This window comes from Lepus europaeus, chromosome 2 (assembly GCF_033115175.1).
Source record: "Lepus europaeus isolate LE1 chromosome 2, mLepTim1.pri, whole genome shotgun sequence".
NCBI lineage: Eukaryota > Metazoa > Chordata > Mammalia > Lagomorpha > Leporidae > Lepus > Lepus europaeus.
In genome coordinates this window covers 63,124,134-63,149,906 of record NC_084828.1, presented here as the reverse complement: position 1 = coordinate 63,149,906, position 25,773 = coordinate 63,124,134, and positions in this window count along the sequence as shown.

Here is a 25,773-nt window from a genome sequence, read left to right as displayed (position 1 = left end):
CTAGTCGGCAGATCCATTTTCTCACTGTGTGAAGCATAAAACACACAAAACCATGACCACTTACAGCAACTGGGAGAGTTTGCAGACCGCGAAAGCTAATCCTCTCACGTGGAATATAAGCTTGGACACACAGACATTTATAACCTTTTATCTTGACTGAAAAGTCTTCAGTGTTTTCAAATGGTTCTGGGCTGTCTGAGGCTGAACCAGGGCCTTAGGAGAAATTTAGCAGCTCCTCTAACACGCATCTTAGCGGGGTGGGGAGTCTGCGCGAGTCAGTGGGGGAGGCCTTGGGAACATGGCATGCATATTTATAAGTGAAAATGTATTAGAAGAGCTTAAAGAAGCTTTATCCCCAACCCTCCACGAGACAAAAGAAATGTCCAAGGGAGACAGCTGACTAGAATTTTCTAAGCTTCTGATATTTTTAAATCTATTATTTTTAAATGGCACCTTTCCTCCCAGCATATGAATGGAAAATTTCAAATATCCACTGCCCCATCCCCTTCCTTTATCAGCTGTTCTCTTAGGAACCCTATTGGGGAACTTTCTTTTGAGTTTATCAGACTTGACTCTCCAAAGGGAAGTCAACAAAGCCGGGATGTTCCAGAAATGCATATGCTGTCATTAAAATAGCTATCCGTTCTCCCAGAGAGCCTTCCATAAAAGCATTTTAATTCTCTAACCAAAATGTAGTTCAGCCTTTATTCCGCAAAGCCAATTTGTTTATGTTTCCAAGTTCAATCACAATCTATTTGTAAAGCCTATTTAGAATCAGAGTCACATAGCCAGAAATGATCATGCTCTAATTTCCTTATTAGAGAGATTCTTGTTGCAGCTGGCAGCTTGATTTGACTGCTCCCAGGGTCTGGAGCCACACGTTCCTAACCTTGTTTCCCAGTTTTGTTCTTCATTTCTTTTGCTTCTCCACACCATACAAATATCAAGCCAGCGAGGAACAATTCCTGACATTGCTGCTAAGATGGAAGTGAACTAAGAGACTGCCACCTTTTTGTCTGTCAAGAAAGCAACAAAATTGGGCTACTCACAATATCTGCGGAGAGAAGGGAAGGAAATGTTCACAAAACTCACCATGACAGAAAGATGCGTCCAGATTCAGATGAAACATTGCATTATTTCAAAGGACTTGCAGGAATGATGTTTTCTGGGTAATTGCATAAGAATTAAAGCAGAAAATATCAATGCAGGAGTCAAGAGAACTAATTTTATCTAATTTTTCTTACAAGCTTTTTTTGTAAACAGTCAGTCTTTCTGATACAAGGTAGGTCTTTTCAACATAATTTGGAAATTCTCCAATGATGCACGCTTTTGCAGTATCTCAATATATGCATGTTAGTCTTACTCATCCTTTAAGAAGTGGTTTAAGTGATATTTTAAGAACCTTTTCCTAATGTCTCACCATTTTCCTGATGTAACATGGTCATTTGTTTCATACAGTATCACAGATTTCACTAGTCTAAGCAAGGGATGCTATGAAAACTGCAAAGATGCTCTCATTTTGTCTTAATGGTAGTTAAAGTAATATTATATCACAAGGGTCATTTCTATAATAGATTTTTCAACTGCCTACCATCTCTCTGAAATTAAAGTGGATTGAGAGACAACATAGTGCACTAATAAGTGAGGGTCAAATACACATGTAACACTAGTCACTTAACACAAAGCTTATTCTCCAGAAGAGATTGGGGTACAGAGAATCAAGCAACATGATGTGTTGTAGATCTCAGAATTGGAGGTTTAACACGCATTGGACAATTCTTCAGCTCCTTAAGGCTGCATAATGGTTTCTGTGAATATCCAACCTAGTACAGTCTCTCCACTCATACTGCCCAGTATCTTTGGGATTCCTGTTACACACTTACCCTTTCCCCTTTCAATTCATCATTCTGTTGAAATATCACTTCTTCTATGAATACCTTTAAGATGCTCATTACTAATCACCAACCAATGTTTATTCATTCACTCCTTTTTTTTTCTTATCAATTTATTCAAGGTATAATTTAAATTAACTGCCCAGGCTTCCAGCCATCAGGAATGACTGTATGACCCAGTTTTGATCAGATAGATGTAGAATTTACCATGGAGCATATGGAGACACTTCACTGGGCATGCTCTGTGGTCCTTTAATCTTGATCCCTGCCTTTTCCTTCTTCTTGTTTGCGACATAGACATAGCATTTGGGGTGATGAAACAGCAAAACTAGAGAGACCTAGGCCCTCAATGGCACTGCTGATTCACTATAGTTGTCTTGCACTGTCTGGCTCTGATCTTCTGTGACACAATGGTGTAAAAATTCCTGACTGACACAGTTTTCTTAACCAATGGAAAGGTTCAAAGGAAATTATTTATCTGGAATGTTCCCAATAGCTATTTCATACACACACACACACACACACAGAGTGGAGGTCTGGAAAGTTCGTGGAAAATGCACATTATGAAAAAGCCATGTGTGAATTTCAAAATGGTTTTGCGCCAAACTAAAGTTATCTTTCAATTCACTTTTCCATGAACTCTTTGAAGTAGTCTCCAGTACAAGTGTTGGCCCAGCATTTATGGAGGCTGAGAAGCCCCAAGACCTGCAATTAGAAGGCTGAAGACTCAGGAGAGCCCATTGTGTACTTCCAATCTGAGTTCAAAGATCTGAGAGCCAGGAGAGCTTACTGTGCGCAATCTAGTCTGAAAACAGAAAAACAGCAATACTCCAGCTTAAGTGGTCACAGTTCAAATGTTAAACTTACCCAGAAGCACCTTCACAGACTGCTGTTGTTTAAATATTCGTTGCTTCCCAACTGCAGAGTTTGGTTCGCAAAGTCTTAGGTTAATGGTATTCAGAGAGTAGAAACTTAATCCAATCATGATGTTTGGAAGCAGTGACAACACTTCCAGGAAATTATTAGATTAGGTTAAATAATCAGGATAGGGCCCCATGATTAAAGCCTGGTGGCTTTATAAGAAACGTAAACAGATTGATATGCGTGCTCCCTGTTTCTTGATACATGATTCTCATGATCCAAAATGAATTCCTTTTTTAAAAGGTTTATTTATTTATTAGAGAGGTGCAGTTACAGAAAGAGGAAGAGACAGAGAGAAAGGTCTTCCATCGCTGGTCCACTCCCCAAATGCCCAGGAGCTTCTTCCGGGTTTCCCATGTGGGTACAAGGGCCCAAGCACTTGGGTCATCTTCTACTGCTTTCCCAGGCCACAGCAGAGAGGTGGGTCAGAAGAGGAGCACCTGGGACACGAACCAGTGCCCATATGGGATGCCAGTAGCACAGGTAGAGGCTTAGCCTACTACAGCACAGTGCTGGTCCCAACCCTTTTCTTTATAAAGTTAGCCTGCCTCAGGCATTTCATTGTAGTAATGAAAAGCTGACTAATATCCATATATTCACAATCTGACTAATATCTGGATATTCACAGAGTAATGTTTGACTAAATGTCTGGGAACCCCATGGCCCAAGTTGACATAAATTAACCATCACAACCATTTGACCACCTGTCTTTAAATTAATGATTGACAGGTATTATCAGAGAAGCTGAAAATCCGCATCAACAAAATGTCAAGAAATCATCAAAGTCTTATTATATTCTACCATTTTCAGAGTTGCCAGATAAAATATTTTCACTTGCTAAACCCAGCAAACCCATGATTTTGTTTGTAAATGGTCTAAAGTGTGTTTCATGCTTTCCATAGAGCCTAAACATTTTGTAATTTGAATATTTTCTGCAAGATTCTGTGATGACTTCATTGTGATTCCTATACAATGCTTTTCATTGGTGTTTACTGATGTGTTTCCACTACATCGAAGGGTTCCAATCTGCTAGGTTTTGGGAACATATGTCTGAATATATGCATGTATATATGTCTATACATACTCACACACTTTTCCTTCCCACCAGCTAGCACACTGCTTTACTCTCAGGATACCTGACAATAGCATCCTTTACCCCATCTGTTTAATTTACTCTCCATAATCTGTTTTATTTAAAGATTTATTTATTTAGTTGAGAGGCAGAGTTACAGAAAGGCAGAGGCAGAGGCAGAGAGAGAGAGGTCTTCCATCCACTGGTTCATTCCCTAGATGGCTGCAATGGTTGGAGCTACACCAATCGGAAGCCAGGAGCCTGGAGCTTCTTCCAGGTTTCCCACATGAGTGCAGGGTCCCAAGCTCTTGGGCCATCTTCCACTGCTTTCCCAGGCCACAGCAGAAAGCTGGATCAGAAGAGGAGCAACCAGGACTCAAACTGGCACCCATATGGGATGCCAGCACTGCAGGTGGCAGTTTTACCCACTATGCCACAGTGCTGGTCCCTGGAATCTGTTTTGAGTGTGTTAGCATTTTGTGAAAAATAAGAGTAAATGACCCTAAATAATGATTTCAAATGCTAATCTGTTGGTAAAAATGAAGAACTTCATGATATTTATTTTGACTGCCCAGAGAACTATCTCTGGCCTCCTGATTCTTGATTATGTTCAAGGGCTCTGTCAATAAGAGAGGTCCTGCTAAACAATTCTGTCTCTTTAAGTATTTGCATTTTCTATTTGTGTGTATGCATGCCTGCATACCCGCACACACATACACACATGCACACACACACACACTCAGTAGTTACCTGATAGCTTTGCTATCTTCAAAAGCAAATCCATCTGAGCATTGTCTATGCTAGGAGTTAAGCTCCTCGATGACAGGGAACAATTCCATTGGATTCATTTGACACCCCAATGTTACTCATCAGCTGCACTAACTGAGGTATGTTGCTATTAATTCTTTATATATGCTGCTGTTCAATCCAGGACCCAAAGACTGGAAGCACTGGCATAAACAGGGAGCTTGTTGGAAATTCAGGTTCATAAAACTCCTCCAGGACTTATTCAAATTCTACATTTTAGCAAGATCCCCAAGTGCCATCCTTATGCACATGGAAGTTTGAGAAGCACTGTAGGGAGCAGTGGCTTTCACACTCCAGTGTGCATGAGAATCACCAGGACAACTTGCTGAAACAGATTGCTGGGCCCACTCCCAGAATTTCTGTTCAGCAGATCTGAGGGGGGAATCGGAGCATTTGTATTTCTAACAAATTCCCAGGTGATGCCAATACTGCTGGTCTTTGGACCACACTTCGGAGAACCTCTTCTCTAAGGGAAAGAGAATGGCTGAATTAGAAAAAAAAAAAATTCCATGTCTTAATAAGCAGAGGTCTGAGGTCTGGAATCTGGAATTCAGCTTTAATTCTTCAAGCTGTGTGACCTTGAGAAGGTCTCTTTTGCTCATGGGTAAATAAGATGATATGAGAATCAAGTGGAGCACTGCACTTGGCTTCTCAGTGTCTGTTTATTCGTCTCCTCTCTGCTCTGCATTGTTAGCTCCTGCAAACCAGAAACCATATTTTCATTCTCATTCTATTCCCAGTGAGACTGTAGAAGTCTCCTAGTTGAATAAGTGAGTAAATGAGCAAATAAAGAAATGAATCCAAGACATGGGGGGGAAATGGTAGTAAAAGCATTTTTAAAATGAAAAGAATTTTTAAGATGTATTTTATTTATTTTATAAAGAGAGGGAGAGACAGAGATCATCTATCTGCTGGTCTACTCCCTAAATGGCCTCAACAGCCCTGGCTGGACCAGGCTGAAGCCAGGAGACCAAAACTCCATCCCAGCTCATGTGGGTGGCAGGGGACAAGCACTTGGACCATCATCTACTGCTTTTCCAGGCACATTATCAGGAATCTAGATCAGAATTGGAGCAGCCAGGACTTGAGCAAATGCTGCTACGGGATGCCAGTGTCACAGGCGGAGGCTTAATCCACTGTACCGCTCTGGCCCCAAAATGAAAAATATTTTTATTGTTATACACACAGACTCTGATCTATGATGGTTCCATCAAAGCTTCCCAGCTTCATAGTAGTGCAAAAACAGAACACATTCAGTAGAAACCACACTATAATGTACATTAATTATACATTAACAGTAAGTACCCTACATTCTTTTACTTTCAGTATAATATGCAATAAATTACATGAGATATTCAACACTCTATCACAAAATAGGTTTTGAGTCAGGTGATTTTTCCCAACTGTAAGTTAATGAAAGTATTCTGAGAACATTTACGCTATCCTAGGCTGAGCTATGATGTTCAGTATGTTAGGTGTATTAAATGAATTTTCAACATACAGTATTTTTAACTTATGATGGGTTTCTGAGGATGTGGCCCCATTGTAAGCCAAGGATCATATTTATATAATCTTTTTAAATGTATTTATTTTTCTTACTTGAAAGAGGAGAGAGAGAAAGAGAGAGAGAGAGAGAAACTGTCTATCTGCTGGTTCACTCCCCAAATTACTACAACCACCAAGACTGGGCCAGCCTGACTCAAATGCCCATCCCTGGTACCCAGTTCTTTAAGCTTGATGATGAACTAGTATAGTCTCAAGTACACTGATAATAATAATAACAGCAATGACTTTAGCACTCTATTATGCCTTCACCAATTATTATGTTTTGTATCTAAGCCAATATGATCAGTGATTGGCTTAGATGCAAAATATAACTGATGAAGCCATACCCAAAATATCAGGCCCACTGTTCACAAAAATGGGGACATCGAGAGGAATGATTTGAAGCGTCAGGGGAAATGAGGATTGGATCAATAAGTCCTGAACCAAGGCCAGTCAAAAATTCTGGCAAACTGGCAGCCAACTTGTGTCTTGAGGGTGGGGCTGCTGCGTAGGTGAGTCAGAGGCCTTTGGGTGCAGTTTCAAGCTTAGCAATTTAGCCTTCTTCTTTGTGGGAGGAGTTAAGAGGGGTGAGCAGTAATGGAAGAGGGAGGTAGAGGAGACATTTTCCTGCATCCCAACCCCCATCTGTGCTATGTTCCTCTTGGTTCTTCGCATGACCTAGAGGACTGTTCAAAGCTCCAAGCCTGGCTTTGACTCACTTCGTTCCATAGATCCTGCTGTTTCCGAGGGACTCAATCTGGTTTAGAATCTTTCCATTCCCAGGGGATCAGGCACCCAAGGTAGGACTCTGGGAAAGTCTCCAACTTCTTTGTCATCTCTGCAAGTCTTCCTGTGGGCCCCCAAAGCAAGTGTTTCTGCCTCTACCCAGAGAATGCCGCTTGGAGAAAGGAAGATTTGGTCAACAGCTGTAGATATAAGAGTATGAGCAGCCGAATGGGATGAGGAACGGGCAATAGCATTTTATTAAGACGGAGTAAATGCCCTTGGTACTTGAGAACTCAAATCTGTTTCGTTAAGGAGTTTTCATTTCCCCCTGTCTTGTACATCTGTCACCTACTTGCTTGCATTGATTTTTTTTTTTCAAACAAGGACTAGGCTACAATGTGGTGGGGTTTAATTAATGTTTGGGAAGTAGTGTGAGTTTATTTGATGAAAGGTGTTGGCTGCCAGTCAGAATCTCACAGCAGGATTTTCCTAGCATTCGTTAAGGTTTTAAAGTGAAATAAAATTCAATTGGATCTGAAACATTGCTGTTGGGTGAGTTTTTTTACTTAATAAATTCAAGAAAATAGCACATTAAAATCACTTAAACGCATGAGTATATCTGCAGTATTGTTAAACTATAACCCAATATATCTGCAGAAGAAATAAAAGATGCCAAAGCCCAGAAAATTGAATATCAGCTTCCAGCCAACAGATAATTGTAATGCCAATCGTGGATTCCTTAGAGGTGTGCCAATAAAACCACCAGGAATCTGTCCAGGTGTTTAAGGCAACTTATGTAAGAAAGTTGCGTATAGCTGTTGTTTGAATTTGCATTAGAGATCTGCAAATCCAAGGAACAAAACAGTTAAGCAGAGCCAAATGTGAGCATAACAGACATCAACATCTATGTACTTACGTATGCAAATTAGTATAAACATTTAATAGGCTTCAAATTATTTTGAATGGCTTTTCCTTCTCTCTGATGACACTGAAATGTCACAATCTCCAAACCCTAATGCCTCTCAGAGAGCCACTCAGGCGCTTCCTCGGCGCATACTTAACTCTTCTGTAAGGTACCCCTCCAGCAAGTTTGCTTACCAGGGTTTAAATCCATGGCAAGCGAGAGGCAAGAAAACAGATAAAAGATCAGGGATCTTCTGTACATAAAGAGAATTGGAAATGAAAAAAAAAAAAAACAACCTGGTGTTAAAATGGACATGGCATAGAAAATTAATTAATTTGGAAAAAAAAAATTATGTAGGATCTCTGTCTTTAATGTGCTGTACATTGCTATTTAATGCTATAATTAGTAATCCAATGGTAGTTTTTTCACTTTATGTTGCTATATGGGCAAAATGTTGAAATCTTTACCTAATATATACTAAACTGATCTTCTGTATATAAAGAGAATTGAAAATGAATCTTTACATGAATGGAAGGGGAGAGGGAGCGGGAAAGGGGAGGGTTGCGGGCGGGAGGGAAGTTATGGGAGGGGGGAAGCCATTGTAACCCATAAGCTATACTTTGGAAATTTATATTCATTAAATAAAAGTTTAATAAAAAAAAAAAAACTTAAAAAAAAAAAAAAAGATCAGGGCTGCTATCGTGGTCGCCCTGGTATCACCAAACAGTGACAGCGACGTGCTTGTGTGGTATTTTGTTCAGCAATCAATTCCATCACGGTGTTCGTCCAAATGCAACGTCTGTCCAAGTTCACCAGGTGGCTGCTGAGCATCTAGCCTATTGCTCATTAAATCCTCATCGTCTGCCTTTGTCCCGTTTAAGGCACTGCCCCGCATTTGCTCCCTGTTAGGAAAGCTGGTGGGCAGGAACACGTCTCACACATCATGGACCAAGGCGGCCCCCAGGAAGAATGCTCAGGAGCATTCAGTGCAGCTACTGAGCTCCCACTGTTCCTAACTACTGGGTATGGCTCAGAATCCTGCAGCTCCTTGCACTGCCTTGGTGTGCAGGCTCTGGGTTCAAATCCTCTCTCCCCAGCCACTTCCAGTTAGACAACCCAAAGCCAGTTATTGATTTCCCCTGAGCCTCAGTTTTCTCACCTGTAAAAGGTGAATTATAACAGGATCTGATACAAAGAACTGATAAGAGGTTCACATGAGACGACACAAGGAACGCAGGTTTTTTTTTTTTTTTAGTGCATTTACAAACACTGATATATAAAAAACACTCGGAGCTAAGAGAGGTCTCGGCAGTTGACTCATTCTTATTTTTAAAATGAGTAAAGTGAAAGCCAGACAGGTTATGGGTAAAATCCAAATATTGGCAGAATAGGAAATTTGATGAAAGAGGGAAAAAAAAAAAACATTGCCTACCTAGTCGATACCAGAAACACCTCATGTACTATCGTTTTTGAGCCTTAAAAATTTCTATGGAGTATCCTCTTTGTTTTATGGAAGCAGAAAGATCAGAGAGGTCCACTAAATGTTAAGAACACAAGCCTGTGTGCCCTAGAACTGGGAGGCAAACCCCAGCCAACTTGGCTGCAAAAAAAGCTTGACTATCCGGCTGTCTCAACCTAGGAAGCAGGACTCCTGTTTCTCATGCAACCTACTTGACACTGGGTATGAAGGCTTACAACAAATCAAGAACCCTTCGTTGCTAGAAGAGTTTGTGGCATCACACAGGTGCCCAATGGGACATTCACTTTATAGCTGAAATCCCAATATTAAAATGTTTCTCTCCAGCAAAGGCAAGGAAATATGGCTCTTTTCACCGCCTCAGTGTGGCAGAGAATGCTAATAGAGGAGAGAAACACAGACAGGGCATGGAGGGCACAGTGCTGAGCAGACAGAGTCACCGTGTCATGTAAACAAACCCGGAGAGAGGCATTTCCTGGCAATTAGAAGCAGGTATTTTGCAGGAAGAATTGGAAGAGCCAATCTCCATAGAAATCAACAAAGAATGTATTGAAAGGGAAATCTGAGAAATTTCATTTGCAGAGAAGCAGGCTAATCTCCAGAGAGCAACATGGCCCCTCAAGGAGCCATGAGCTGCCAGCATTCTAGCACAAGTTGCTCGTGGTGGGAAACCGTGCAAGATCCACAGTGAGGATCAGCAGAATCGGGCAACAGGGAAGCCCTGACCGCGTGCAGGCGGCAACCATTCCCCTCATCGCAGAAGGAATGGAGGGTTTTACCCGTCACATCCACCCTGCGTTCTTCTGTGCCTGTAGTTTATTACACAGAATTTGAAATCAGACCCTGGCTTTGAACCCCTGCTTCACCAATCACCAGTCGTGTGACCTTGGACAATTTACCTAATCTCTCTGTGTATATCAACATCCCCATTTATAAAATGCATCAAAAACAACCGTTCCCATCTCATAGGGCTATTGGGAGAATTAAATAAGCCAGATAGTGCATGGATAGCTGTTGAAATAGTTCTGGGCACATAGTGAGAGCTCAATAAATCTTAGCTGTTGTTACCTCACAGGATTGTTTAGAGGGCAAGATGAGATAGGATTCATGCCTGACATATGCTAAGTGCTTGATAAATGTTTGCTATTACTTTATACTCCATGTATTTATCATCCCCTGGCCTGATGGGCTTTTGGTCATGAAGCCCTAGGTGAACCCATGGAGGCATAGTGGAAGACAGACACCTGGCCCAGGCAGCACCGATCAGACCTTTGTCACCAAGAACCTAGTACTCAGAAAAGGCAACTGAGCAAGTACCGCCGCCTCCAACTCTGACCTCCTTTGGAGAAAGCTGTTTTAAAAGAGGTTTCTTTCTGTCTGGTGTCTGCAATGTAACCTACCGATACAAGATTATGGTGTGGTTATTTTTTTTCTGATGACATTCGTAATTCAAGGGCACCGAGCAGAATCCAGGATTCAACATTTTCTTCTGAGAATTTCTATGGATGAAAGACTATCAGAGTTTCTACAGGCACCACATCCTCTGCCATGATTTTTTTTTCCACAAAACTCTCCCACAAAGAGTAAGCACAGACCTGCAGCTGATTGGAGTAGAGGAGCGTTAAGAATACTAACAAAAGACACTTTCTTCTAAAGAACCAGAACTGATCCTAATGAGCAAAAATTGAAAACAGTGAAAGCAGTGGAAGGCAGCAGGAAAATTCGCTATCTTTGCAACCCTCAATTGAGATTCAGAGTGAGGTTCACCTCTGTCTGGTGATTGCCATGGCCCACGGTCTGTAATAAAGACACCATAGAGAAAAACCCACTAACAAAACTGTCACTCCCTCTGCTGCCTGCCCGGTGGTGGCCAACGTGAGCAGCAGTACGATTCCCAGGGAAAGCAAGAGGATGTGGGGTCGGGTAGCAAAGCCCGGTGGAGGTCAGGTTAAAATGACTCCCCCTTAAACCTAGAGGGATTTTCACATGATCCAGAGATGAATGCAGGCTTGGCACCCTGAGGTTGATGATCAACTAAGCCACATGCAGCCCTGGGACAAGCAAGTCACAAGCAGAAAAGATGCTATTTCCAGCCACGTCTTCCAACCTACAGCTGCGTCATCTGCCCAAAGCATTTGAGATCCTAACTAACCCAGCCTTAAAACGTCCAGTGTGAAGCTGGTTGTCTTGTTTGTTGAAAAGAAGCAGCTTGGTACCATTCCCAGGCTGTGTTTCTATGCCTGTATAGTTGCTCTGGCCATTTTGAGTGACACAGCCAGTCGATGCAATTGAACCAAATCAAAGAAGTGTCCAAATTAAATCAGAAGTATTGGATCTGAGTTGCGTGCTTCTCTCAGAACCTTCGCAGAGGTAGAGACAACAGTGCAGCCAGCCAGCCGGTCAGGTGGTCCATCATTCCATCAGACTCTCTATGAATCCCTGTAGAAGGATCCGCAGGGCATGTCTGGTTCCAGTGAAGACCTAATTTAACGCAGTTACCAAATGACCAGCCTGGAGCCACTCTCTCCAGAGTACAGAGAACCAGCAGGCTGTGCATCTTCAGTCTGACATGACCATCAGCCACTGTGATTCCTCCTGGCAGGAAAAGTAACAGCAAAATTTGTGCATATCCTCCTTTTGACATAATGAAGCATTTCATAAACTGGAAATCTCCAGAGCCAATTATAAAGGCCAAATTGCTATTTTACTCACTAAGATAAATAGCTATAGTCTCACTGATCTTCCCCTCCGTAATTTACCTTATCTCATGGGTTCCTCATCATAACTCTGTGAGGGATGTACTTGTTCTATGCAGGCACCTGTTGGTTGCTGGTAGCAGAAGCTCAAAGGAGCCTAAGCAAGCAGAGAGAAATGGGGGATCAGAGGGTTACTGTAAAATAATCTAGGGAAAGCAGAGCAACTGGGCTTCAGGACAAAATGGACATGGCTGTGAGACCTGTCACTCTCTCCTCTTGCCCCTCCCTCCATTGAGTCAAGTGCCCACCCTGGTCTGAGTCGCCTTCACATGGAAGCAAGGTCACATGGTTAGAGCACAGAGATGCCCAGTTATCAGGGGCTAGGGAGAAGGGACAGATAGCTAGAAAAGAGAATATGAGCAAAGAATTACCCAAGCGACCCTAGTACAACATTCATTCATAAGTCCATTCATCACATGAAGAAGCAGAGGCACACAAAGATTCGGAGAGTTTAATCAAATAGCTAGCAAGTGGCTGTGGCCTTCTGAGAGCATGAGTCTTGTATTGAGACAGATTGAACTTTTAATCCTACAGCTCACTTGCTGTTGGATCGTGGGCAAGTTATTTAATCTTTGGATTTCAATTTCCTCACTATCAAAAGGAACTCCTGTGAAAGGTTTGTTTTTAGGATTAAATTAAATGAGATAATTTATTTAACTTACCTAATTTAGCATCTGAAACATAGCAGCATACACAGAATATGGTAACAGCATTTATCTCACCTCTGAAACGAGGGTCCCAGCTGTACAGCAGTTTACCACTGAGTCACACAAACCTCTGCTGCTCTCCCTCCATGCCTGTGTGCTGCCACTCCCAAAGATGGCCAGCTCCTGGGGACTCTGTCTCATTTCTCATGTGTCCTACCCCAGGCTGCTTGAACACATTGACAGTCTCCTCAAATTCTAGTGGAATTAAACTGGCTGAATGAGTTCAGATGTCACTTCTCTTCCCAGCAAATCCCCTAAGGACCATGCTCCATCTTTTTGCTTCATTGTGTCTTTTTCTGGTTATCTGCTTCTCTGGGGCACCAATCAGTGCTGGCTTGTTTTTCTTTCTTTCTTTTTTTTTTCCTTTCCCTTTCTCTCTTTCATGCAGCTCCACCTGGAGGCCGTGGCTTGAGTTTGTCATGAAGACAAATTTAGCACCACAGAAAAGTGACCCCACCCCCACCCTGCATTCCAGAGGACTCCCCATGAAGACAAGGGGTCTTGAATTCATCTTCTTGTGTATGACGTCACGGATATCTTTGTTGGCAGTGGAGGTTGCAGTGGAGATTGGAAAGTCTTAATGGGAAATGGGAAAATTGGGTAGTGTTTAAAGTGGAGGACTATTTCCAAAGCAAACATTCTAATTATGAGGCCATATCAAGCAGGGAATGAATAACTGCATGTCCAAAGATGTCCTCGCATTAGTCACTCACAATCCTCCTCAGGTTATATGCAAATCCCAGCTATCAACAAGGTGCTCAAAAATATCAGAGACCAGGTGCTAAATCTGAAGATAGATATGCCATAGGATATGTTATAGGTAGTAATGGAAAACATATCAAATAATCATCATGGGTCTGCATTGCACTATGCATTTCATTTCCCTAGCAAACTTGCAAGTTTGGTAATATGATTCTAGTCTTACTGATGAGAATGACCCAAGTTAATTGCTCAAAGCTGTACAATTAGAAGATGTTGTTCTGGAACCCAGGAAGGGGGCTACTCTAGAGACGATACCAAGTCAGTCTTGCTTCCCAAAACTTCTCATTTCCCTCTTTCATGCTAAAGGTGATGTAATTTGACCACATTGAGTGAGAGAGAAGATGAGGCACAGAGGAGAATGAGTAAAGCAGAAAGTTTAGCATCCAAACTACTGGGTTCACAATCACCTTAAGGGAAAGATTGGCATCACTAACTTGGGACATCCAACAACCATTCTAGTAAGAGAAAAATTATTAGTACACAGGCTTCTGGATGAGTTTTAACTGCCTTTACACTTTAGTATGCAAGCATACTTCAAAAACTTCATGGAAGGGGGCCAGCACTGTGATGGGGCCTCCTCCTGTGGCGCTGGCATCACATATGGATACCGGTGACCCAGCTTCTCCTCTTCCGATCCAACTCTTTCCGATGGCCTGGGAAAGCAGTAGAATGCTATGGCCTGAGAAAACAGAAGATGGCCCAAGTGCTTGGGCCCCTGCACAACGCGTGAGAGACCGAGAGGAAGTTCCTGGCTCCTGCCTCGGGATCAGCTCAGCTAGCTCTGGCCATTGCAGCTATTTGGGAAGTGAACCAGTGGGTGGAGGACCTTTCTCTCGGCCTCTCTTTCTCTCTGTCTGTAACTCTACCTCTGAAATAATAAAATCTTTAAAAGAAAAAACTTCATGGAAAATGGAATTAAAAGCTAAGTTTGTTTGAATACATAAAACATATTTTCTCTGAACTTTCTGAAGACTCTTGTATGTCCTTGAGAGAGCTTTCTCACTTTGCCAAGTCTCAATTTCTTCACTTATTAAAAAAGAGGATAATATTAGAACCCACGTCATAGAACTCTCAGGAAGATTAAAGGCAGTAGCTTGCATAAGTGTTCCTTGTTTAGGAGAGTGCTTGGCTTATAGTAAGTAATCCAGAACTGTTAGCTAGCATCAATAGTGCCTAATTTTAAAGAAATGAGCATTTTTAAAAATCACTGGAATTGCTACAAGGATGGTAAATGCATGTCCTTCCTTAATAAAGAGATGTGATTTTCTTTCTTCTTCTTCTTTTTTTTTTTTTTGACAGGCAGAGTTAGACAGAGAGAGAGAGAGACAGAGAGAAAAGTCTTCCTTTTTCTGTTGGTTCACCCCTCAAGTGGCTGCTGTGGCCGGCACACTGCGCCAATCCAAAGCCAGGAGCCAGGTGCTTCTCCTGGTCTCCCATGCGGGTGCAGGGCCCAAGGACCTGGGCCATCCTCCACTGCACACCCGGGCCACAGCAGAGAGCTGGCCTGGAAGAGGGGCAACCGGGACAGAATCCGGCACCCCAACAAGGACTAGAACCCGGTGTGCCGCTGCCGCAGGCGGAGGATTAGCCAAGTGAGCCTCGGCACAGGTCGAGATGAGATTTTCTAATAGCAGCACAGATTTGCATGTTGACAATAATGTGCTAACATCCTTAAATACGGTTTGTTTTCCTAAGAATGCAAGAACATACTACTTCTCATTGATCCCGAACACTCCCCCACTACTTGTTTACATTGTTAAATTGCCTAGCAACCTCTCTTCTAGACTTAAGCAGACACACACACAATTCCAAACACAGGACAAAATACTACAAATTTTAAATAAATCTACTACCACTACACTGAAGATTCAACATCCAAATCCCATTTATTTTAAAGTGTCTTCTCAGGATTTTTACTTTGGGAAATTCAAATACTTTTTCCTACCCTGTGTGAGAGGGGAAAGTTGACCGCATTAGCTCAACGTGTTGATGGGAAGGTGGAAGCTGTTGGGGAAGGAGGAGTCTCTCTGCTCTTGGCTCCACCATCCCATCTCATCATTAATCATGCACTTTCTGTTTCCTTCCTCTCACACTGCGGACCAGCTCAACCATCACAGAGTGGCAAAGAGTGACAGTGACAAACTCTCCCTGTAGAACAGGATAGAAACATTTACTTTTCAGGTTTTCAAAGGACACGGGCCCATTATTTGTCTCAGCTGCTCTGCTGAGTGGAGTAATGCACGAGCCTGCAAGACCCAGGTCCTGAAATCCTCTCAGTTACCAATGCCCCCCATCAAAGGTGACGTCAAAGGTGACATCAAAGATTTCAGCTAGCAGCCCTTCCCACCATCCACCTCACAGCTCCGTGTGCCTCATCTGAGGCATCTCAGAGGAGCTGGCAACTCATTTTAAATCATGCTTTCAAACAAGGTAGGAAAAATAAGGAACAAACAGACGTTAGATTAAGTGATTGAGTCAAAACAACTCAGCTTTGCTTTTCCAACAAGAATTTCTGAGGCAGGTCAGTTAGACTGTTCTGCAAAGAATCCAGAATGGCTCAGGTGGAGTCTTTTCCATAGAATCTTCTCCCTCTGACTCGTTCTCTCTTTCTTGTCCTTTTGAATGACAGACTTGGATCATCAGGAGGTCCATCTAGAGGTTTAGCTCCGGTCCTGTTTCTAACCCTGTTAGTTTTGGGTCTTGAGTGTAACACTTTTGCAATTTTGAGCACAGGGTTTTCCATTTGTCTGATCAGGTTGCTGTATTAGATAAATACCAAAGTCTGTTCCAGCTCCAAATTTCTGATGCTTTATACACCTAAGAAGGACTTTCACTTCTAGACAGAATGAAGATGCTCTCAGTAGGCTAATGCCCACACTGTAGCAAAAAGAAAAAATGAAACACATAAATCCCAAATGTAGTTAAGAACACCAAAGATCTGTAGATTCAAATAGAATTAGATTAACTTAAATTCCTCAGTGAATTGATAATCATCCGCTGCTTGCTTTGTTTATTGCTTGTATAGGCTAAAGATTAGATGTGGGCCAAGCAGTAGAACTCTACTGGGTTAATAAGAAACCAGCAGAACTTTTGGTGAATGTATGGGACTGGATCCATGAGTCTGACAAATTTCAAACCACCAGGTTCATTTACATAGGTTTTGAGGTGCTGGGGAAGGCACAAAGTGGCTGAACCAGAAAGAGAATAGAATCTCTTGTAGTCTGCAGTGTTTAAGAGACAAAAATCTAGCTAGAAATATTGGTTTGAAATAAATGCACAATAATTTTTCCTTTTAAACTATTTGTCAGATTTTGAACTTGTGTAGAGTGAATGTCTAAGATGTAAGCTCAGAACCTATGAAGGGAGAATTTTACAGCTAAGGAGAAAAGGAGTTGCTAGAATTCCCATCCAAAGCCCAAAAGTAACCTCTGCAAAGAACAGGAGCAAATCAGAGGTGAACTGATATTTGCTAAAACCTACAAGCTAACCTCATCTTCACCTCAATCTCTGCCAGTCTGCCTGTTAGAGGAAAGGAGAAACACTTTCTGTTAGAAATTTCATCAGAACATTCTGGCTTTTGTTTTGTTTTAGACTGCTTGGAATATCCACCATCAAATACAACCCAAGATTACTAGCATGAAAAGAGAATTGAATATATGACTTATAATTAAGGGGGAAAATATCAAGGAATAGAAGAAGATCCGTAGATATTCTTGGAATTATCAGGAAATCAATTTTAAAAATTTAATATTATATTAAAGGAAATAGAGGAACTAGATACATATTGAAAGATTCAGTATTTCAATGGAGAACTGAAATGGCTAAAAAAACCAAAGGGGCAGCCTACAATTGGAAAATATAATAATTAAACTTAGAAAATTGGTGATAACGGCATGTGGAAAATAGCACATTTAACTCAAAGACAAGATTGGGTTAAATAAAATGTCCAAACTAAAACATGAAAATGGAGAAAAGATAGAATTAGACATGAGACACATGTACATAGTTAAAATATCTAATCCATGTATAATTTAAGATCCAGAAGGAGAAGATGAAGGGATTAGAGAGGAAGGAATTGTTACAGAGATAAAAAACCGAGAATTTTCCAAAGTGGATAAAAGGTATCAATGCACAGATCCAAGAATGGAGAATACCAAGATGAGGAAGAAAAACATAATGAAAGCCACATTTTGTAGGGACACCATATTCAAAGTACTAGAAATTCAGAATAAAGTAAAAATATGAAAAAAAAGCAAAAGGGTGAGGAGAGACACATTACTTCCAAAGTAACTACAAAAAGATTTGCAATGGACTTTTCCATAAAGCTATGGAAGCCAGAGGATAATGTTTTAACATCTTTAAAGGGTTGAAAGGAAAACATTGGCAACCCAGGATTTTATACCAAGTGAAAATATACACAAAAGTTAAATCAAAGTAAATATGTTTTCAGACAAAAAAGCCCTGAAACAATTTGTGCCTAGAGAATGGCACTATCAGATTTACTAAGGGAAATTTTTCAGGCTGAAATAAAATTGCATTCATATCACAAAGACTTGGAGGGTCTTAATGAGGGTGAACTATTGTAACTTTCCTTCAGTGCTTCTGAGGCCGCAAGACTAGTAGTAACTTAAAAAACTTTGAGAAGTTAGGAAGGCATATGTCAAGAATGTATAATAGGCCGGCGCCGTGGCTCAATAGGCTAAACCTCCGCCTGCGGCGCCGGCACACCGGGTTCTAGTTCCAGTCGGGGCGCTAGATTCTGTCCTGGTTGCCCCTCTTCCAGGCCAGCTCTCTACTATGGCCCAGGAGTGCAGTGGAGGATGGCCCAAGTGCTTGGGCCCTGCACCCGCATGGGAGACCAGGAGGAAGCACTTGACTCCTGGCTTCGGATCAGTGCGATGCACCGGCCGCAGCACGCCAGCCGCGGCGGCCATTGGAGGGTGAACCAAAGGCAAAGGAAGACCTTTCTCTCTGTCTCTCTCTCTCTCACTGTCCACTCTGCTTGTCAAAAAAAAAAAATAATAATGTATAATAAGATGCTAATAGAGGAGAAAACTGGGATAAAGATACTTATTGCAAACGCATGCAAGAAAGGAAGAATAAAGGAACAAACAACAAATGGGATAAATGGAAACAATAGCAAGTAGAGAGAATTAAACTAAATTTTCAGTAAGTCTATAAATAAATGTCATAAATATTCCAATAAAGGGGCCAGCGCCCTGGTTCACGAGGTTAATCCTCCGCCTGCGGTGCCCGCATCCCAAATGGGTGCCGGGTTCTAGTCCCAGTTGCTCCTCTTCCAGTCCAGCTATCTGCTGTGGCCCGGGAAAGCAGTGGAGGATGGTTCAAGTGCTTGGGCCTCTGCACCTGCATGGGAGACCAGGAGGAAGCTCCTGGGTCCTGGCTTCAGATCGGCGTAGTGTCATCCATGGCGTCCATTTGGCGGGTGAACCAACAGAAGGAAGACCTTTCTCTCTGTCTTTCTTTCACATTAACTCTGTCAAATAAATTTTTTAAAAAATTCCAATAAAAATGATATAACAGATTGTTTTAAGGCCTAAGACTCAATTATAATTTCTTTGTAAAAAACACATTTTGAGGGGTGAGCACTTGGCACAGTGATTAAGATGCCAATGGGGACCCCGCAAACCATGTTAGAGGGCACCACAGACAATTGACCCAAACTGAGTTCAAGCCTCCTGGCTTCAGCCTGACCCAGCCCCACCTGTTGAGGGCACTTGGGGAGTGAACCAACAGATGAAAGCTCGCTCTTGCGTTCTCTCCCTCTCTCTGCCTTTCAAACAGAATATTAATTTTTTAGAAAAGAAGCATATTTTGAAGTTTGATACCCTTCTCTGGGAGGCAGTAAGGCATGGACTTCAGAGATGAAGCACCCTGGGTTTGGACTTTGACTTCTAATCACTAACTATTTGAACTTGGGTTAGGTTAGGTACATAACTTCTCTCTTCTTGTCTGTAAAGAAAGGCCAAGAATACCTATCTAATAAAATTGTTTTGAGAATGAAATAAAATTAGTGAGAAAATCTAGGGCAGTGACTTTTAAACCTTCAGCAAACATTGGTTTTCTTTCCTCTCTACCACTCATGATCCCAGTCTCTTTTAGGGAGCCCCTCTAATATTGTGGTTAATGACTTCAGTGGTAGAAGAACATCAACTTTTAATTCCAGTTCTGTCAGTTATTAGCCATATGACCGTGAGTGAAGTGATTAACTCCCTACAACCTAGGTTTTCTCACCTGTAAAAGAGCTACCTCTCAGAATTGTCAAATGAAATCATCTTTTAAGCCACTAATCACATTGACCCAGGATATGCTGAGAACTCTCTACACAGCAGCCAGAGTGATGATTAAAACATAAGTCATGTCATGCCATTCATTTGCCCAAAAGCTTCTGAAGCCTTCCATTCCACTAAGACGAAAAGTCAGAGTCTTTACCCTAACCTATGTAATCCCTCAAGATCTACCACCACTCTGGATACCTCTCTGAAGTCATCTACCACACACGCCCTATCTTTTCCTGTATCCAAACATAGTGAGACCACAAGTATTTTTGCTTGCCTCTGTATTCATACAGCTCCTGACACACAAAACAAAGAATGAATGAATAAATGATCCAAGTGGGCTCTCAATTTGTTTTGCTTATAGTAAAAGTAATTTTGCACACTACTTGTCCCCTCTGGCTATGTGCTGTTTAGTGTTTGTTTATGACTGATAAGCTTTGGTATTGTATGTGTCATTTCCTCATTGACAGCATACTCTATGACCTAAACTAAGCTCAAGGCTGATTGGTATTCACAAGTGTTTCCATTGGTTTGTGTTCAGAGTAAAGATTAAAAGAGCAATAGGTTGCTGGCTAGCAAAAATCCATTTAATATTGCTCATGTCTGTGCGAGCATCCAATTAATATTGTGCATTAAAATTTCACAATAAGGAGGATCCCAGACATCAGTCTAGTAAGAAAAAAAGAAGTGAAGACACACACATTCTTCTTTATAAAGACAGAGAAGACTATGGCAACTGTAAGGTGGCCAAGAAGAAGGAATGATCATTTATTGGGAGTTTGTCATATGCCAGACTTGCATTCAAAGTGTTTGCATTTATGATCTCATTTGAACCAAACCGCAAACGAGGTTGAGGAGGGAAGATAATAGTGGGAATGGACATGTTTGTGCTTTCATGTATGCACATTTGTGGGTGTTTGAAATTAGCAGGCCTTAGCCCTAGGGGTCTCTGCTTCATATTAGCTGTGCAAGCTTGAGCAGACCAATTAATGCCCTTGAGCTTCTGTTCCTACATACCAGCTGGTATGAGGATCAAGTAAAGTAATGAATATGAACATTCTTTTAAAAATACTGAGAACAAACATGTGAATGTGTGTGTATGTGTGTGTGTATTTGTGATGTTACAAGGACCAAACCAATAACCCACCCCTTTGGATGTCATAGCCTTTGCATTCCCCTGGGTGAAAAGTTAGTATCATCTTGTTAACTCATTCATTTACTGCAGTTCAGTCCAACAAATATGTTAAACACCTGTAATATGCCAGACTCCATAAGGCCACAGGGAATGAAATGATGAACTAAATATGATCCTGCCTCATAGAGTTGACACTTCAGATAAAGAAGCATATGGGCATAAAAATAACTGCAAAATTCAAGGCAGACATGCAGAATGCTATTGCTGACATTTTAAAAACAGGATACAAGGAAATCACACTCAAGAATTTATTCAATAAATATTTATCGAAAACCATCTATGGGCCAGGCAGTATTCTGGAACCCGAAGAGACAGTGATGCATAAGACAGAGAAGGAACTTGTTTTCATGAGGTTTACATTTGTGCAGGGAGATAACATGTTCATCAACCAGTGGATAAGTAAAACAATCTCAGTTAACTGCTGTGTTGAAATAAATACTGTGAAAACAAATTCTAGAGTGGCAGAAGGTGGTCAGCGAAGGTATCTGGTATCTGAGCTGACACCCAAACCGTGAGAATGAAGCAGACCTGGGATCTTCTGGAAAAGAAGATCTGCACAGAGTGACATCAAATGCTAGGGTTAGAAGAAGGGAAGGAGCTGGTGGGTTTAACGATCAGAAAACAGAGGATATGTGGGAGCTATGACAGAAAGTGAGACGATCCATGATGAGGAGAGAAGAGCGAAGGTAAGGAGAGAGAAGCAAAAGGTATGGCGAAGAATCTGGGGTCGAATTAGGTGCCCTGGGAAGCCAAACAAAGCTTTTAAAACACAGAAGAGAGGCAGGCATCTGATGCAATGAGTTAATTGGCCACACGGGATGCCCACATCTCATATCAGAGTGCCGGGTTGAGTCCCAGCTACTCCGCTTCTGTTGCAGCTCCCTGCTAACACAGGTGCCTGGGAGGCAGTGGATAATGGTGCAAGTACTGAGGTCCCTGCCACCCACAAGGAAAACCCAGATGGAGTTCCTGCCTCCTGGCTTCTGCCAGGCCCAGCCCATGGCATGAGTCTCTCTCTCTCTCTCTCACACACACACACACACACAACCTTTCAAATAAATAAACCTTTTTTAAAAGCAAAAACGAAAATCAAAAGAGAAGGAATGGGATCTCATTTACATTTCGAAAGAGCAACCTGGTTGCTGTGAGTAAAGCAAGGCCTGTGGTCAGGAGCAGAGAAAGTGGATTCAGGAAACAGAGAGAAGCGGTTATTTCTGGAATCCAGGTGGGTAGTGAATGATGACCCCTAGTTAAGCCGGTAGCAAGGCAGACGGTGAGAAAGGGGCAGGCACAGGATACATTTTGGAGGTAAGCCAACAAGAACTGGAAAAGGAGAAAAAAGGTTGCTTCTCAATAAAGAATGCTCTGTTTCTATCTTTAGCTCAAAAGCCTTTTATGTCGAAGGAAAAAGCAGCTAATAAATCGATTCTATAAATACAGCTAATGCACATTTAAGCTGATGTTAAAATTCTTGGAGGCTTTAAAGATTTTCTATCATAAAAATAGCATGTGCTTATAGAACGTTGTAAAATAGAGAAGCAAGTTTTAAGAAAAACAGAAATAAATAACAACATATCTCTTACATATATAGGCATCTTATCTAAAACACTAATGTTGGGTCTTGTGTTTGGAGGCGGTCGTGCGCTGTCAGGCTTCGCCGCTCACTCTGTAGCATCTTTCAAAACTGAAAACAATTTACAGCGTTAACGCACACTGGGTGTGCACATTTCTTCGTCTATCAGAGACGTCTGCTACGTCGTGGGCCTGCCTATGCTCAGCCATCGCAGCGAGTCTGGGGCAAACGGAAGCCCCTCCACTTCGCCAAGACCTTAACCGCTGTGCAGAGTTGCAGAGTTCCAGCGGGGGTGGGGGTGGGGGTGGGGGTGGAAGGGGGCTGCAGCCGCAGTCGTCTGAGCCAGGGCTGAGCAATGCAGGGCACCTTGGGGAAGCGAGTTGCAACCCTCTGCCAGCAGGCCGTCAAGTCGGCGTGTAGAACAGGGCCCCGCGCACCCTGCGGGAGAGCCCCTGGCCCTCTCTGCTTAAAGGCCGAGGATTCGGGCCAGGCAGGAAATGGGCGGAAGTGAGTCGGCAGGGGCCAGGCCGGGGAACAGAGTCCTGCTGAGAGCAGAGGGGCCGCGGGTCAGCGGTGCGGACGGTCCAGGGGCAGGCCCGGCGCGCGGGGGCGCGGGGGCGCGGGGGCGCGGGGGCGCGGGGGCGCGGGGGCGCGGGCGGCAGCGATCGGAGCGGGCGAGGCGGCAGCGCGGCACGCAGGGCGCCGCCACAGCCTCTCCCCTGCCGCGCGCAGTAATGGATCTCCGTGTCCTACTGGAGGAAGATAATGCCGGGTTTAGCTTATAAATAGACGGTTGTATGCTCTCCCTGCGAAGCATTGATTGAGACAGCAGCGCTGACTATTGATCTAATTTTAGCTTGCATTTTCGCTTCGCCCTCCCAGGTTGGCGGCGGCGGCAGAGCGGGACGCGCAGTTCCGTGTGACCGCCAGGGGGCGGAGCGCGCGTCTGGCAGCCGCCCGACCCGTCTGGCCCCTGTGTTTACGCAGACACACAATGCTGGCCTTTATTGGGTTTGAAAAATACAAGTTTGATTTTCCTGCGCCGAGATGACCTCATCACTCATGAAAGTCAGAGGAGAGCGAGGAATTGGATGACAGGCAACCGGGAAAATAAAGCTTGCATTTCACCTCCTCCCACTCGGCCACCTACACAGAGCACTGGGGATGTGCGTCTCCTTTGAAAAACCTCCTTGCTGGCTCCGGGAAGTGGGGGAGGGCGGTAGGAGTGAAATGTTCAATTCTTCCCGGTGCTCTGGCGCTGGGTGTGCTGCGGACTGGGTTTCGAAGGTTAATGATCACCTACTGTCTGCCTACGGGAGCTCTCCACTGAGCTCCCACCAAGTGCAGCAGCGCACCAAGAGTCTCTAGGAACGAGTGGCTTGGCCTTAAAATATTATTAGCTATTCCCACACATAATTCATGCCGTCAAGGTTTAATGGCCATTAGCCTGCTAGCTTGCAAATTTCAGATCTGCTTATATCTTCAAAGGAATAGGAGTGGCAGTTAAAGTCTGTCATATTTTTGCTTGCCACCATTTGGCATCGCAAAGGTATAGGGTAGGGTGTGTGTGAGGGGAAGAGAAACGAGAGACAAAGATGGCTCCCTGGCTGTAGGACTCAGCCTGTGGACTTTCCTTCCAAGGTTGAGTGAATGCTTTAGCAGGCGCTAATGCGAACCAAAGCCGGGCCATGTGTCAGCCGTTGCACATCACTACCACGACCCAGATTCTATGGTTAGCCCCATTTCAGAAGCTGAGGCTAAGTTGCTTGCCCCATGTGGAATGCCTTGAAAGGGCTGAAATTCAAGCCTTGGTAATAAATGACCCAGAGCCCTGGTATCTTGCTTGCCAGGGTGAGTGTGTTCGAGACGTTCCTACCCTTGGCAAAGTCCTAAATTCTCTGCGACCCTAAGCAGAGGAGGGTGCATGTGAAGACAAGATGGCTGATTTCAAATAAGGCCTGCCCAGGGCAAAACCTGAAAGCTCTTTGCAGGGAAACTTAGCAAAGAAATTACCATCTGCAACAGCACTTTTGATGCTAGCTGATAGGATGAGAATACACCGAAGAATGGAACTTTCACCAAAGGGCCCTCACTTGTCCCCTCATTCAACAAATATTTGCATCTTTGTTGGACTGGCCATGAAGGTGGGCACTGGAATTCCACAATGAGGAAGACATACGGGTCCTTCTCATGGAACCTCATGGGGAAAGGGAATTATACGAAAGTGAACAACCAAGGACAGTACAGTGTGTGGTGGTTATGAAAGGATTTGAGTTATTTGGGAGTATGGGATCGAGGCAGTGCTGTCTGAGGCAATGACCTTGGAGCAGAGAACTAGGGCTGATAGGAGTCAGCCAAGTCAAGGGTGGGCTGTGGGAAGGAGGGGCTGCTGTGGAGAGAGGTGGGCAGCTGTATGCAGGAAGTGGTGTTAGGACAACAGTGAGTGAGAGGGAAAGCAAGCTGAAGACCTGTTGCTTCTTGCAAAGCAGGGTTAAGAGGTTGGACACCATGTTAAGTACAAAGCGAAGACCTTAAGAGATTGAAGTACGAGAATGAGGTGATTTGATTCCTACTGTAGAAAGATTGCTTTGTCTGCAACAAGGAGAGCGGATGGGAGGCAGGATGAGGGAGTGAGCATGGAGAGACTGTCAGGAAGTTAAGGTGACCGCTCGAGGAGAGATAATGGGGAGTGGACAAGGCCAGCCACGTTAGAGGCAGAGGGAAGGGGTGGACTATTTGCAAGGATTGGGGATGGATTGGACAGGATATTCGAAGGGACAGAAAAGATCAAGGGTTTGTCCCATTGCTGGCTTGCAACACTGGACGGAATGACGTGGCCCTGACTGTTCCAGATGACTTGGAAAGAGGAGCAAGTGGGCAAACCCTTGCTTTGGACCCTTTTCTAAACAGCAGAAGTTGCCAGCTACCCAGCTAAAGAGGGGCCTTCAAAAGTGAAGCGCTGAGTGACTTTTCATTCCTTATTGAAATGATCTTGTTGTTGTTGTTGTTGCTGCCTTTGCAGTCAAAAAGATAAGTATTAGCATCATTGTGAGGAAAATGTAAGAAGAAAATGAGGCACTGTTATATGTACTTACTTTCTACTTTCGTTGTAAAACTTAGTCTTCGACAAAATGGAT